Genomic DNA, 15,767 nt, shown 5'->3' with positions numbered 1-15,767 from the left:
TTCAAACCAAAACGGGTTCAAATACCCATCTTTTAACACGTTTTATAAACGTTTTTCAATGGTCAGAACACGTCATATACCGTTGACTGATCCGCGCCTAAACAGGCCACTTCTTTTCTTATTTTCAAACCAAGGGAGACCCCTTTATATTGCCAATAGGCTCGCGCCTATTCTGGATTCCTGATTCAGGGTATGTTCCCCGTCCAGCATTGGTCTAGGACGATCCCGACTTCGGCTAACCCGGATATAGGACGGATCAGACGACTAATTTGCTCATTCAAAAACCGTATTTGCAAAATGCCTTACTAAGACAAATTGATCACGTTATGCGCCATAAACCTAACTTGGTAAATGGATGTTTAATTTCCATCTTGCATGCAAATCAACCGTAAATCCAACTCGACATCTTATACTTGATACTTGGATTAAATCAACTGACTTAGAAAGCTCTCACATGTTAGGTTTAAACTATTGGATGCGCATTCATGCATTTAAACCGTTTTATCAACTTTTGCGTTCAACCAACCAAGATTGATCAGTAGAATCCGCTACCGCGGGCGGGATTGGGTGTCTGATTAAAGGGCTTCCCAATACGTACCTTCACCTATTACTCAGACGGTTCCTTATCTTTAGTACCTATGTCAAACACTGCTTTGTGCTTCGTTTAATCGAGGTATAAAGTGGATTCGAACGGGTTCCAAGCATCCCACAAATGCTTGGTGGCGACTTCGAACATCTCTAATCGTTTCGAGACCCTTGCCGAGACAAAACCGACCGATCTAAAGCGATCCGGTCGAAAGCATATTTTTACGCCGCCAAGCGTGGCTTTCAAAAGACCGTTGTACGTCCATAGATCGACTGGGCGTGCAGGTGGGCTCACGTCCACAATACTAGACTCGACCTCTGTTCTCGTCACGCGTCCAACTCCCTCAGCACAGCAATCACACCGCTACTAATCTACACCTACTTTATTAACTGCTCCCTATTAAATCGAGAATTATATAATGTTCATAACAGGCCACCCTGAAAATAGATGATTATTTGACACATGACACAAACCAAGTCAACCAAAGGTTGAGTAGAAACAAGCTAAACAATAGTATTAAGTCAATATAATTAAACGGCTAAAGTAACACAATCAACTGATCTCAAACCATCGTCATCTCATTCAATCATATCAATGCAAGTCAATGATATCACTGGCAGTAGCACAACTCCCTTGACATCATGCTACGCTCAACTGTATAACTGGCAGTAGCAGAACCCCCTCGACACCGTCCTATCCTTAACTCTGTAGCAGTAGTACTTTCGTACCATGCTCAACTGGCAATAATTCGCTTCGTACTATGCACAACTGGCAGTAGCAACTCTCTTGCTATGCACTACTGGTATAACACCCCCATAAGTCGGGATCCTTCCTCAAGGCAACCCCGACACATGAGAGTGTCACAAGACTTGGTTTCCCAAGTATGTAGTGCGAACAAACGAATGTAAAGCAATTTAAGACAATGATTTAAAATAGATAAGTTGTAGTTAGATACTTAGTTACAAGTTAAGGTTTGCAAATACCATCCCACTTAATTACAACCATATTGAAATAAAAGGTAGAGTCTAATAGAGTCAAAGAGTAGACAACAAGAGTAATGACAAGAAAGTGAAGACCGCTCTAAAGCCTTCGCATAAATGCAAAGCTAACCTGTCAATTCACTGCTCCCCATATGAGCAAAAATCATCATATGGTTCACCACATACATTTTGAAAACACTTTAGTTAGCCCCAATAATATAGATGTTCTTGAATGGTATGCTACTATGATGATCTACATGAGTATGCAAATAAGGATTAATACAATGATGCATGACAACTCAAGTATCCACCTCCAACACACCGATGTCAGGGACACGCCCACGACACTTCATCACACCACTGGTACTCGGAACACGTCCGTTGTACCGTGCCCGAGAGCGACTCGGATCCCCTGCCAAACGTCATGTCTCAACCACACGAGTCCCTCCAAACTCAAGTCCTTAATGTGCACATCCCTCTTGGAGTGGAAAGCTCCAAAAGGTGACTCAAGCGCAAGACGCTCTCCCAACCGTCTTGCGTCCCCTCAACAACCAATGCAAATCCCACACATTTTCCAACAACCAACACCACATAGAATGACAATCACAACAAGTAATATGCTTCTCAATTAACACAACTCATGACATGTAATTAATGCTCAATTCATCAATAACTCACCCTTTTGTACCAACGTCCCATAAACATGTTATAATGTAATTTACCTAACAATGTGAGACCAACAATGATTACCCAACTTCCACATGTATGAACATTGCTAACCAACAACATACCATCAAACCCTAATTGCCATTACTCATGTTATAATGTAACTACAATGTCATTAATGCTAATAAATGCACAAATAAACATCTATATCATTAAAGCTAAGTAGGGAAACCCTACCTCTTGATAGTCTTCAATCAATCAACCAACCAAGCTAGAAGAGCTCCTCAATGAAATCTCCTCCTACACAAATTATGACTAGTATTACTATTAATTACTAAAATAACAACAATACTAATTAACTCCCTTAATTATTCTAATTAATTAATCATAACCCTAATTAATTAGAAGACCACACACTAGAGAAATTAAGGTCTACTAAATAAGAATAAGCGAGAAAGGTTGGAAATAAAATTACAAATGCTAACAAGTGAGCAAAAACAAGAAAAGGAAGATAAATCTTCAAATGTGTGAGCTAGATCTTGAAGAGTAAGATGTGTAATATTTTTAGGAGTTTTTAGAGAGTGGTAGTATAAGGTGGGGATGATTTTAGCAAAGGAATTCTGAAAAGATAAGGGTTAGAGAGTCATAGGCCACCTACCAAAGCCTCGTGTAAAAAGCTAGACAACGACAGGTCACTGGATCGAGTGACCAGTTCACTCGGTCGAGTGGCTCTGCACTCAATCGAGTGAACTCTTCACTCGGTCGAGTGACGCTCTCCCGTAGCCTACATAAAAACAGAATGACCTACTCTATCGAGTAGACCCTCTACTCGGTCGAGTGAGACACTACTCTATCGAGTACATTGACCGAGTGAGGCTCCAAAAGCATGGGTGTTACAACTGGCAGTAGCACTCTCCATGTTATGCACAACTCATCTCAATACTCGTATCTCGTATCAATAATAATTCACAACGGCATTAAATATAATAATAATAACAACAACAATGCTCGTATGGTGTATCAATAATCACAACAATCATAATAGCAATTGGAATAAACCCCTCGTATGCAATCAACGAATCAATAATAATTAAAGGCCTCCCATTCGTCACCCAACACACGCCTGGTCGATCGACAGGCTATATAAATCGATCGACCAAGCCAACAAACCAGGCACCATTCGATTCCATTCTGCAACTCTGTCACAAGTAATTCAATGTAACAAATATACATTCAAGACTACCAGAAAATAACCAAGGTTGAGTAGGATATTCCTACCTTTTCAGCAAATAACCACGAACCAGAAAGGCAACGAACTAGAACTACTCTTCAATGTATCCCGATCCTATACAATAATTATCATATACAATTAATGACACATCATATATAATTACGATTGACAACGACCAATCCTACCCCCACACCTAGGTCACGGCCTTCACGGCCCCCGTCCCAAGTCACGGTCATCAAACTCCACGGCCTAGGGCAAAACTCTACAATTAAAACGTAAACAAATGATAAATAAAACATAATTAGCCATATTCCCCGAATCCCGTCTTATACACGTTATACTCATTCGAGTTTCGCCGTCAAGGTCTAGTACACGGTCGAATACACCCCAAGGCACGAATTACTAGTCATTGGTATCACTAATTAACAGATCTAAAGATAGATCTAGCAACGTACGAAGAGTAGGTATGAATTAGATCGATACAATTCTGAAACCTGCGTTTCCCTCTTCCCTTTTCTTCTATAACTTGATGTGGTGTGTATGTGTATTTTATAACTGGCAAAAGTGTATTATGATGAGGGTTAGGTATATATAGAGTTAGATTTAAGTTAGAATAATATATAATAACAATAGGATATGTCTTCTAAACGTGTTGTTGTATACACTGACTCAGTGGATCGACGATGTAACACCCCCATTTACCAACGAGCCTTTAACAAGACCTTCCCAAGAAAATAAGGGCGTTACCATCTCAGGTTCCTGAGGAAGAGTACATCAGGATATAAATAAAAGAACAATTATAACTTTATTAACTCAAAGTAGAGACTTTATTATAAGACAAACTAATATACAAGACTGACAGGGAAAGATTACAAGTATTTCAACTACTACCGCCTATACTATGTGGGACTCAACGATGTCACGTACCCTCCAGGAACCCTTGACATAGCTCGGAGAAATCATCATACACCTGATAAGACTACCTGCTCACCATTTGTCGGCAATATCAAATGGATCACCACAGACACATAAGAGAACACAAAGAACACACAAACATCACACAAGGTCAGTAACAGAATATGAAGAAGGAAGAAATAATAGGACAATAAAACATCATAAGTATAAACAATAATACCGACCTCCACCAACTCCAACCTCCGTAGTAACCAATGACTCTCATCGCAAGGAGTAGTCAGGTTCCCATCGCAACAGGTAACCCACCCCAACTAATGCCAGACCGCAGCACTGGACATCAAATCCCCGCTCATCACAACAAGCGAACCCAAGCTCATTAATGTGCATATCCCCCTTGCGATGGGAGTCACAAGGGGCGAAACAAGGGGGTTAAGCCATATCCTGACATGGCTCACAATATCGAATCCAATACCTCAACCACCACAATCACAATAATATACTCTTAATGACAAACAATTACAACAATTCAACCAAACACAAGCTTTACTGAGTAGCAAAACCCTACCTCTATCGAATCTTCACGCAAGCACCAACAACCATTCAAACGTATACGGGACATCACCATCGCACCTACAACCCATGGTATAACTCTATCACGGCCAACTTGTATAATTACTAATACCAACGATGAGGATAAAAACTTACCTTATTAAATCGACCGACAACGGAAACTACATCCTGACTCGCTAATCCCGCTCCCACGTTAGTATTCTAAGTGGAGGATTCGAATTTGGTACGGTGGAGAGGAGAAGAGGAGAAAAGGGGAAAGGAGTCTGATTTTAGGTTTTGAAAAATGAATAAAATGATTTACGAAATGATTTAAGTCGTGACCTTCGCGTAACATTATAACACGTTGTCACTAGATCACTCGGACGAGTATGGAGCATACTCGGCCGAGTAGACCGCACTCGGTCGAGTGCCACAGACACTCGGCCGAGTGACCCTTACTAGGTCAAGTAATCAGTTCCAAATGCAATATAATTCTCACTTCCTCTCCCACTAAGGATCCTGCAAGGTCAAGGTTCAGTCAATGGGTCCCTAAAAAGCGGGTATTACAGTCTTCCCTCCTAAAAAAAATTCGTCCCCAAAGTTCTACCCACACGTCAGACGAAGACATAAAAGAAATAAATCCAAGAGACACGTAATGCTAAGTGTAAATCTTAAGACCGCAACAATACAACTATGCTCATTCCATCCATATTGTAATCGTACCAAATTCGCAACAATTAAGCCAACCCCATCTTATCCAATCTAGGCAAATATGCTAGTAATTAATCAAAGTGATCTCTTTAAGCTCAGGGAAAAAGTTGCTTACTGATAAAGAACAATTAGTATTAACGGAGCGTGTAGCAATTAACAAATATAACATCTCGTTGTACTGATAAAAGTCCTTAGGTCAGACATAATTAGAATAGTAACATTAAAAGATTTAGACAACAATTAGCATGGAAATGCAACTATTACCTGTTAATGTGATATTAGTCCAATTATACATGTATGCAAAAGATAGACAACTATCGGAATACATAAAATAGTACTCGTGTCACCACCTTATACACAACACACCACTTTGGGTTCCCCGTTCTACCCAATTTCCAACAGTGTGATCCCTATATCGCGACCATCTCATACAACACAGAGTATCACAACATCAATAAACCCTTCAAGATATTACGCAAATCAACAATGAAATCATGAAAAATGAATATCGAGGATATCCCAGGGTACTCGGTCGAGCAGCAGCTGGCACTCGGCCGGGCATTGGGTACTCTGTCGAGTGATGGCTTATACTCGGCCGAGTAACATTGGTCAGAACGCAACCTTAAAAACATCGCAAATACATAATTCCGAACTACCTGCAAGTACTAACTCCGAGATACAAAATGTCACAAAAATCCGCACCTCAAGCAGAAACATAGTCTACGATACTCAAACGAAAAATAATCTTGGCCTTATGGCTGGGTTACAACACAACGAAAAAATATTTCAAGTATTGAACAACTAAATCAAATCCGTATCAAGTTCAGCAAAACAAACATAACAACAACGATGAAGCATCCAACTCAAGGCTCTTCACTCACATCCTCGTCCATCGGCTCCTCATCAACTGTACTCGATGCCCCAGCTCCATCACCCGCTCCAGCAAAAGCACCGCCACAAACCCATCTATCGCCCGGGTCAAGCTGACTACCATAGTTGGCACCCCAAGGACCTGTGAGACAGCGAAAGTCATGGCTAATCATGGTTTATCACGCAACTCTATCCACTCCATAGCTTTCGAAAACCCCGCTATCATTCCCCACTCCCCTCCACCAAGCCAGTTGAGCATACTCAATCCCCACATTCTGGAAGTTTGCCATCTCATGCATGTTCCTCAAAACTAAAGCATTGGACAACCACTCCGTGATCTTGCTAATCTGCATCCTAGGGTTGTGAATGGTCGGGTATGCCGGATACTGGTGCTGATACTGGTACGGGTACTGTGAAATGTCTTGGGAAACAAAAGGTGTCTCCGATACAACCTCCGTAGTCTCTCTCGCTCCCCGAGTATCACATGGAGGTTGGGCAACTCTCGTACGATGGGGAGTCAACACCGGTTCACGCATCTCCTTATTGATATGGTCAGGGATAAGGTAACTCTGCGGTGGAAGGTCGGGAATCTCACTATCCGGGCCAGTCTCCTCTAAATGATCAGTCACTGGAAGGTTTTCCTTATACGGTAACCTCATCCACCTAGACCCTTTCACCCTCCATGCCAAAGTCCCATCGTCTTACAACCTCAACCACTTCATATGAAGCAAATAATCCTTGTTGATGGTAGGGATTCCCTCGAACAAGGCCGAAAACTCAACAGCAGATCAGTCAGCCTCTGAACTAATCGGGTCAGCATGGCACCACAACTAAGGTAACGATGTCGAGACTGGGTCATCTGGACTAGGCTAGCAAACACTATAGCTGCAACACTATAGTAAAAACGCTCCCCTTGGGTCGGGCTCAGGTAAGACACCAGAAACATCACCTCATATGAATTCAGTTTACTCGCATCATTCCTCCCATATAACAGACATGTTATCATCCTCAAGAAAAGCTTAAGAGACACATGTTGAACATCGTTGATAAGCATGGCACTCACACTAGGCACATGCCGACCAGTGAACAAGGGAAGGAAACAGGCAGCCCCACTGTCCGCTCCCACATCCTCCAAATACCCTTCCTTTTCCTTATCCAACCCCAAATGCTCAGCTACCTCATCAAGGGTCAAGTCAAATTTGGTGTTCATGAGGCGGAAACCAACGGTCTTCCTAGCAACATCATACTTATAAGAACTCGATAACTCAAGGGTAAGGAAAGCATAGGCCTTCTTACGAAGCCGATATAAACCCTCTATACCTAACACCTCAAACATATAACAAACATCAACCTCAATACCCAACTCCTCCAAAGTGTTCGTGTCCACACACCGGGTAGGTTTCAAAGGAGTTTCCATTAAAGCAGCAAAAGCCTTACGCTGATCAAAGTTTGAAAATACCACAGTGGGGTACTTAGCTATCTGAGGAATAGTCGTTGCTTGACTCGATTAGCCTTTCTCGGCCGCAGTGGTTTCACGGGTCTCTTCTTGGTGGCTCCATGGGCTCTCAGCATACTTCAAGAATATGGATTCAACAAGAATTTCCGCGTTTCATGATTTACAAAACAATTTCAGATTTTATATTTCAAAAGGTGAAGTTTAAGACGGATTTTTTAGTTAAAATACTCGAAAAGGAACACTAGGTAGTGTAGCATGAGGATCACCTAGCCTCTTATAGCCATCTAGGATGAATTAGGATGACATAAATCAAAATTTTGAGGTAAACCCTAGAAATTTCAGTGCATCAATAGGCAAATTTGGGCTTAAAATCATCTTTTCTATACTAAAAAAACTATAATTAAGGCAAGCTTTACCAAATTAACTATACATAGCATATGATTCTAATGGTTTTAAATCGAAATTTTAGTTTCTAATCAAACACTAGTCATTTAAATTTTTGATAAAGGATTAGAAACACATTACCTTGAAGTTTTAGAACGAGATTGATTGAAAAGATGAACACTTGGATGAATCAAAGGAGTAATTAGCACTAAGGTTTTCCAAGAATTTGTAAAGAAGAGGTTTTTAAGAGTGTTTCAAGTCAAGAGGAAGTAAAAGTGATGAAATAAAACAAACTTAAGAGTATATAAGGTTTCCAGAAATTCTCGTGAAAACCGGTAAAATTAAGGCACTCGGTCAAGTGTCAGGTGCACTCGGTGGAGTTTTCTAGTGTACTCGGTCGAGTATCTAATTGGCAGATTACAACTGTTACTGCCTATCAGGCACTCGGTCGAGCGTACCTTGTAGTCGGTCGAGTAAGGCATACTCGGTCGAGTACCCATATGTACTTGGTCGAGTACCCATATGTACTCGGTCGAGTACCTTAAAAAGGTCTAAGACACCTAGAACTCGTCACAAATTAGATTCTACTTCCACTACTTACTACACACCTTAGCAATTACACACATATAACTAATATCCCTCCATACATAATGAAACTCAAAAACTCGATTGTACCAACAACAATATCGTATACACACAAATAATCAACACACTTCTACTACGCAACGAATACACTTGATAACTCACGCATAACATGGATTCACACATAGCAAACATCACACCATTGACACCCATAGTTCACACTCCTACTATAACCAATCACACCTGTAATTCAGGCCTCAGCAGCTATAAGCTCATCCACATAATCATTCACATGCCGTTCAAAGATTCATACTCATCCAATCTCATATTCCAAGTATAATACCCCATAATTTATAATTATATAAATTATATTATATTCTACAAGTTATGTTTTAAGACGGAATAATAATAATAATAATAATAATAATAATAATAATAGTAATAATAGTAATAATAGTAGTAATAATAATAGTAATAGTAATAATAATAATAATAATAATAATAATAATAATAACAATAATAATAACAATAATAATAATAACAATAACAATAACAATAACAATAACAATGACAATAACAATAACAATAACAATAACAATAATAATAATAATAATAATAATAATAATAATAATAAAATAATAATAATAATAATAATAATAATAGTAATAATAGTAATAATAATAGTAGTAGTAATAATAGTAGTAATAATAATAATAGTAATACTAATAGTAATAGTAATAATACTAATAATAGTAATAGTAGTAATAATAATAATAATAATAATAATAATAATAATAATAATAATAATAATAATAATAATAATAGTAGTAGTAATAGTAACAGTAATAGTAATAGTAATAGTAATAGTAATAGTAATAGTAATAGTAATAGTAATAATAATAATAATAGTAATAATAATAATAATAATAATAATAATAATAATTGATAATTGATAATAATAATAATAATTGATGGGCCCAGATATACCCTATCTGATCAGACAAGAATCAGGCGATTGTCCAAGCTAAGCCTGAACAGAAGACATTCAATATAAGACGTCCAAACACCTGAACATGTGCCAGCCAGGAGGGAAAGTCAGGTCAGGCTCCTATTAGGCCAGGCCTGAAAGGATATCTCATCAAGCCACATGTTAAGCACAACAAGAACGCGTCAGGCAACAGCTAAAGTTCAAAAAAGTGGTTACTGTTTACACCGGAGACTTATTCAACAAAACTCACAACAACTATGAAACAGTCAACCCAGCAGAGACAAAGGCGGCTAACTTCAAGAGTCAACCAACCTCTCCTGGGTAAATAGGGCACGAGGCCTATTTACTGGGAAAACCTAAAACCACCTTGGAGGACCGTTAAAAGGGGAAGAAGACCACTATAAATAGCATAGAAGGAGAAAGAAGAAAGATCACTTACACACTCGCATTCTACACTCATATTTGTAATCATAAACTACCTTAGCATTATTATTAAACAACCATACTCTATTCCTAGCCTGACATACACATTCCCTGTCAGGATACTCAAAATCATTTTAATAATTCCTCCAGGCTTGGTGCCCGTGGTTTTTTCCCTTATTCCCAGGGTTTTTCCACGTATAAATCTTTGTGTCTTACTTTAGTATTTATATTTTACTTAATCTGTCGTACTAGTCAGGCATACTTATTTTGAGTTAGATTGCCCTGAAATTATATCCCTGGCAGGACATTATCCTAGTGAGAAATCCTGCTAAAACAATTGGCGCCCACCGTGGGGCTTCCAGCTCAAAAATAATCAAAACCTAATTCCAAACAACACAAAAATCTTACCAAAAAATGACTGGAGACAGCATAGAACAACAACTGGCTGCCGCCAAACAACAAGTACTGGAAATGGAGAAACTGAAGCAGAATTTGGCCAGGCTGAGGCTGAAATCCATAAACTAAAAGAATCAGAGTTCAGTGATGTGACCATAATTAGCGCATATTTAGTCCCCGAATTAGCCTTGTTCCCATGCTTTTTAGTGCATATTTGGGTAATTTATTGTCTTTAGTTCTTTGTTTTGCATATTCTTTGAGATTTTGATCCCTTGGTAGGAAAGGAGTGCAAATCTTGCATTTTCATGGCAAAACGAGACTAAATTGATTGAATTCAATGACCAAGCATCAAGGAGAGACAAGATTAGAAGGCCTTTGTATATATTATAGTAGTTGGGCAATGACGAGAAAGGATCCTTGCATCCCCGAGGAAATCCCCAAGGATTTTATGAAGAAAAGGGAAGAAAAGAAGAAGAAGAAGAAGCAAGACTGAGGAGCAATCCGTGCGGATTGTCCTGAATTTGCCCGTCCTCCACAGCACAATCCGTGCGTCTTCCTTCAAAGAGGCCCGGGCAACAAGCCCATAAGACGCCCGGATTCCCTTGAAAACGCTCGGGCAGAGGCTCCTGAATCCGCCCGTCCCGTGCCTAAGACGCACGGATTCCACTCCAGCACCAATCCGTTTCTTCAAGCTTCAAAGAAAGAAGCCCTTCCTTCGAAAAATACCAGCGTCTCTCTGCTCAATCTAAAATGTGTAATTACTAATTTAGCCCTTAGTTAACCCTAATGCATCCACCTAATTTCCACTATAAATACCCCATTAGTCTAATTAGAAGAGCATGTTATTCTTATCAATTATTAGAGTAGTTAATGTCAATCAAATCTCTCTTTAGTATTGTAATCAACAATTAATCAAGTTTTAATACAAGTTTTATTTCCTTAATCTCTCTCTTGTTCATCCTTTATTTTGGGTAATTGAAGATTATTTGGGTTATTATTGGGAGATTGACAACCTCTCAATCAAGCATCAAGTACTTCTTTTATTCTTTGCTTTATTATTGGAATCATTAGTAGGTATAATTCTCTTAATCCCTTTTTAATTATTGTTAATTACTTTCATTTGTTCATCATGTTTCATTTTGTTGGTATGATTGACAACCTTGCTAGCATGATCAACATGATAATGAGTGAGTAGTGACCTAGCTAGGGTTAATGGGTAATTAGGGGAAACCAACATGGGGAATGATTCATGCTTAAATTAATATGCTTTCATGGTTTATTTGCTTGCTTGTTTTGATCTCAACTCATGCACATGTTATGTTTGATGAAATGTGAGCCTATGAATCCTTGCATTTTTTACCCATCACCTATCTTTTCAATGAGACTTGTAAGACATAAACCAACTCGAGTCCCATTAGACCAACCATGTTGTTGAGTAGGAAAGACTAAGTCGACTTGTAGGTGTTGTAAAATCTAATCGATTCGGCTCCGGGACCCAAACTTTCGTAGGATTGTAAGATATAACCCAACTCAATCCATCACAACAATAATTGCTTGCTTATAATTTGAGAACATGTTTGTATGATCAATTCCCATGATTCCCCTATGACCCCATGATACCCTAGTGCTTTTTATCAATTGTTTACAACCCTTTTAATTCATCTTGCTTATTTATTTTCCTTGCTATCTAGTTAGTGACCTTCTACATCAACCCAAATTGTGACACCCCTAAGACACCACTAGTTTCAATAGAAATCTCATCTCAATTCCCATCCCTTGGGATCCGACCTTTACTTGCCTCTTTACTAATTGTAGAGTTGTTTGTGAAGTTATAAATTGTGTTTTGGTCTAGGTGCTTCCAACGACAATTGTTCCGAAAAATAGAATATAGCTCCGAAACAGTCCGACCAAAAATGGCGCCGTTGCCGGTGACGGTGTTATCTTGATTTAGATTTTCATATATTGTTATTAGTTGTGTCTTTCTTTGCCTTGGGGAAGTAAAACTCTTCAAGGTTTGTTCTAATTGTTTTCAAGTTGTTTGATATTTTGCATGTCTAGAAGGTCACAAGGTGATTTGTTACCTTTTGATTGTGAAATTGAAAGAACTTTGACAAACAATAGAAGATTTGCTAGGAGGAATTTGAGAGGTATTAGTGAGGTTGTGGATATTCAACCAACTATTGAGTTCATCAACCCTTTTGCAAGAGAAAGTGAGGAGAACACAACACAAAATACCACACAAAATCAACCCACAATGCCTAAGTTTTCATCACATTCCGTACCCACCGAGGAGAACCTACCCAATGGTACTCCCACACCACAACATTTGACTGGAAATTTTATTGCCAAATCCGCCTTTATCCAATTAGTCAAAAGGAGCCAATTTGGGGGGATGCCTAGTGAACACCCTCATTCTCATATGGAAACCTTTTGTGACTATTGTGATGCGATTTCTCAAACCGGTGTAACTCAAGACCAAATTCCATGGGTCTTATTTCTTTTTTCTCTAATTGGCACCGCGAAACAATGGTTGAAGGGCCTAGATAAGGCCACTCTCGGAATTGATTCTTGGAAGAAGTTGGCTCTAGCTTTCTACAAAACATTCTACCCACCGGAAAAGACTAACATGCTAAGAGCTCAAATTACGGGTTTTAAGCAAAGGTATGAAGAATCTTTGTATGATGCTTGGGAGCGGTTCAAAGGAATTTGTCGCTCATGTCCTCACCATGGACTTAGCGAGTGGTTCTTGGTACAACAATTTTGGAACGGTCTATATGAAGATTCAAGGAACATTCTCAACATGGGATCAAATGGAATGTTCACCGAAGTTGATGACAATCAAACATGGAACAAAATTGAGGAAATGGCGGTCCATAACTCACAATATAGTAGACCTCGCAAGGCTACTAGAGGAGGAAAGCATGAAGTGGACTCCGTTACTCAATTGGGTGCTCAACTTAGTGCTCACATTGACACAATCAATTTGATGTTTGAAAAAGCTATGGCTAGGCTTGAAGAAGCCTCAAAATCACCAAAGCATCATGTTAATGCCATGACGGCATCCTCATCAATCCCAAGTGGGATATGTGAGAATTGTGAAACTTTGGGACATGACCAAAGTGAATGTAGGGGAACAAATGAACAAGTGAATGCTTTCCAAGCATACAAGAGTGGTACCCCTTATTCCAACTATTACAATGAAAACACCAAATTCCATCCAAATCTCTCATACAAAAGCCAAAATGTTCAAAACCCTCAAACAACATATACCCCACCTCCCATGAGAAACCAAAATCAAAGACCCTTTTAGAACCAAAACCAAGGTTACCAAAATCAAAATCCATACAATCAACAAAATGACCAAGGTTTTGATGTTCAAAAAGCGGTCCTTAAAATGCAAAAGAATCAACAAGAGTTTTTCACTCAAATGCAAAAGGATAGTCAAGCAAAGGAAACCACCATCAACAACATCCTAGCTCACACCAAAATGTTGGAAACCCAATTGACTAAACTAGCATCTTCAAGCTCACAAAGACAAAATGGGCAATTACCACCTCAAAGTAATCCCCCAAGACATGAAACGGTTAGTGCCATTCACTTGAGAAGTGGTACAAGGTATGAAGCACCGAAGACGCAAGTTGAGGATGAAGTTGTGAAAGATAGTGATAAGGAAGAAATTGTGCAAAACTCCAAAGATGGAGAATCATCAGAAGAAGAAATTTCAAAGAAAAATGAAGACAAGGCCAAGGAGAAAGAACCCATTGTGATTAGACTTCCTTTTCCAAGCCGTCAAGCCAAGCCCAAATTTTATGACCAACTTGGAAAGTTTATGGAAATTGTGAAGAATTTGGAAGTATCAATTCCTTTCACGGAATTAATCAATCACGTGCCGGCCTATGCAAAATACATGAAAGACATCCTCACAAAGAAGAATCCGATCCGGAAGCTTGAGACTATTGCCTTCACTAAGGTGAGTAGTGCAATACTTCAAGGGAGTTCACCACCAAAGCTAAAGGATCCGGGAAGCTTCTCAATACCGTGTACCATTGGTGACACCACGATCAACAAAGTCTTATGTGATCTAGGGGTTAGTGTGAGTGTTATGCCGTACTCGATGAGTAAAAGGTTGGGGATGGGAGAGCTTAAATGCACCAATATCACACTCCAAATGGCCGATAGATCGACGAAGACACCATTAGGGATATGGGAAGATGTCCCCGTACGAATTGGGAAGTTTTTCATCCCGGTAGACTTTGTCATTGTTGATATGGAGGAAGATTCCAAAATTCCAATCATTCTAGGAAGACCCTTATTACACACCGCGGGTGCGGTGATTGATGTAAAACATGGTGAGCTCACTCTAGAAGTGGGAGATGAGAGTATAACTTTTAATCTTGACAAGACTATGAGAGCTCCCCGTTTACATGAACCGTGTTTTATGATCGATCATTATAGTCGGAAGGATGAAAGAAAGGAGTCGGAACTCCAATGGAAGAAGAAAATTGAAGATACTCCATTCAAAGAGCAAGTGAATTGTGACAAAGAGAGCTTGCAAAGCTCATCAAAATCAAGCAAGGAAGAAGAGGATGGCCTTATTGGCCAAGAAAAGGAAATGGGAGAGTTGTCTCCACCAAATCAAGAGATTTTCAATGATCAACTTAATGAAGTTTGTGGTCTTTGGGACGACGAATTTGAAGGGATTTTTAATCCCTACATTGGTAATGCCATAGATCAAGACCGACAACAAGGGCCAAGGTCTATTGAAGACCTCTATCATGATAATGAACAAGCGTTTGATTACTTTTTCAAGGTGTTGAGCAACATCAACAACACCTTGAACATGCCCCCTTGACATCTCATCAAGAATGAGAGTTTGGTGGAGTCCTCCCTAAACCACCATTTGTAAATATCTCTAACTCCCTAACTTGCATTTCAATTCTTATATTGCATTTTTTGTCATTTTTGGATTTTTATACTTTGATCAAGATAATTATCATGTTTGAGAGAAGTGAGGGAGGGACTAATAATTT

The 15,767-nt window shown here is 39.2% G+C and overlaps 1 non-coding gene across 1 annotated transcript; it reads right to left on the bottom strand.

Annotated features, from left to right (window-relative positions):
- Positions 1-13,363: 13,363 nt before the first annotated feature.
- LOC141634946 (small nucleolar RNA R71) lies at positions 13,364-13,470 on the bottom strand. Its single transcript, XR_012539660.1, has one exon. It is a non-coding gene; the product is annotated as a small nucleolar RNA R71 (small nucleolar RNA).
- Positions 13,471-15,767: the final 2,297 nt, after the last annotated feature.

The sequence above is a fragment of the Silene latifolia genome, chromosome Y (assembly GCF_048544455.1).
Source record: "Silene latifolia isolate original U9 population chromosome Y, ASM4854445v1, whole genome shotgun sequence".
Lineage (NCBI taxonomy): Eukaryota > Viridiplantae > Streptophyta > Magnoliopsida > Caryophyllales > Caryophyllaceae > Silene > Silene latifolia.
This window is presented reverse-complemented; position numbering and strand designations above follow the sequence as displayed.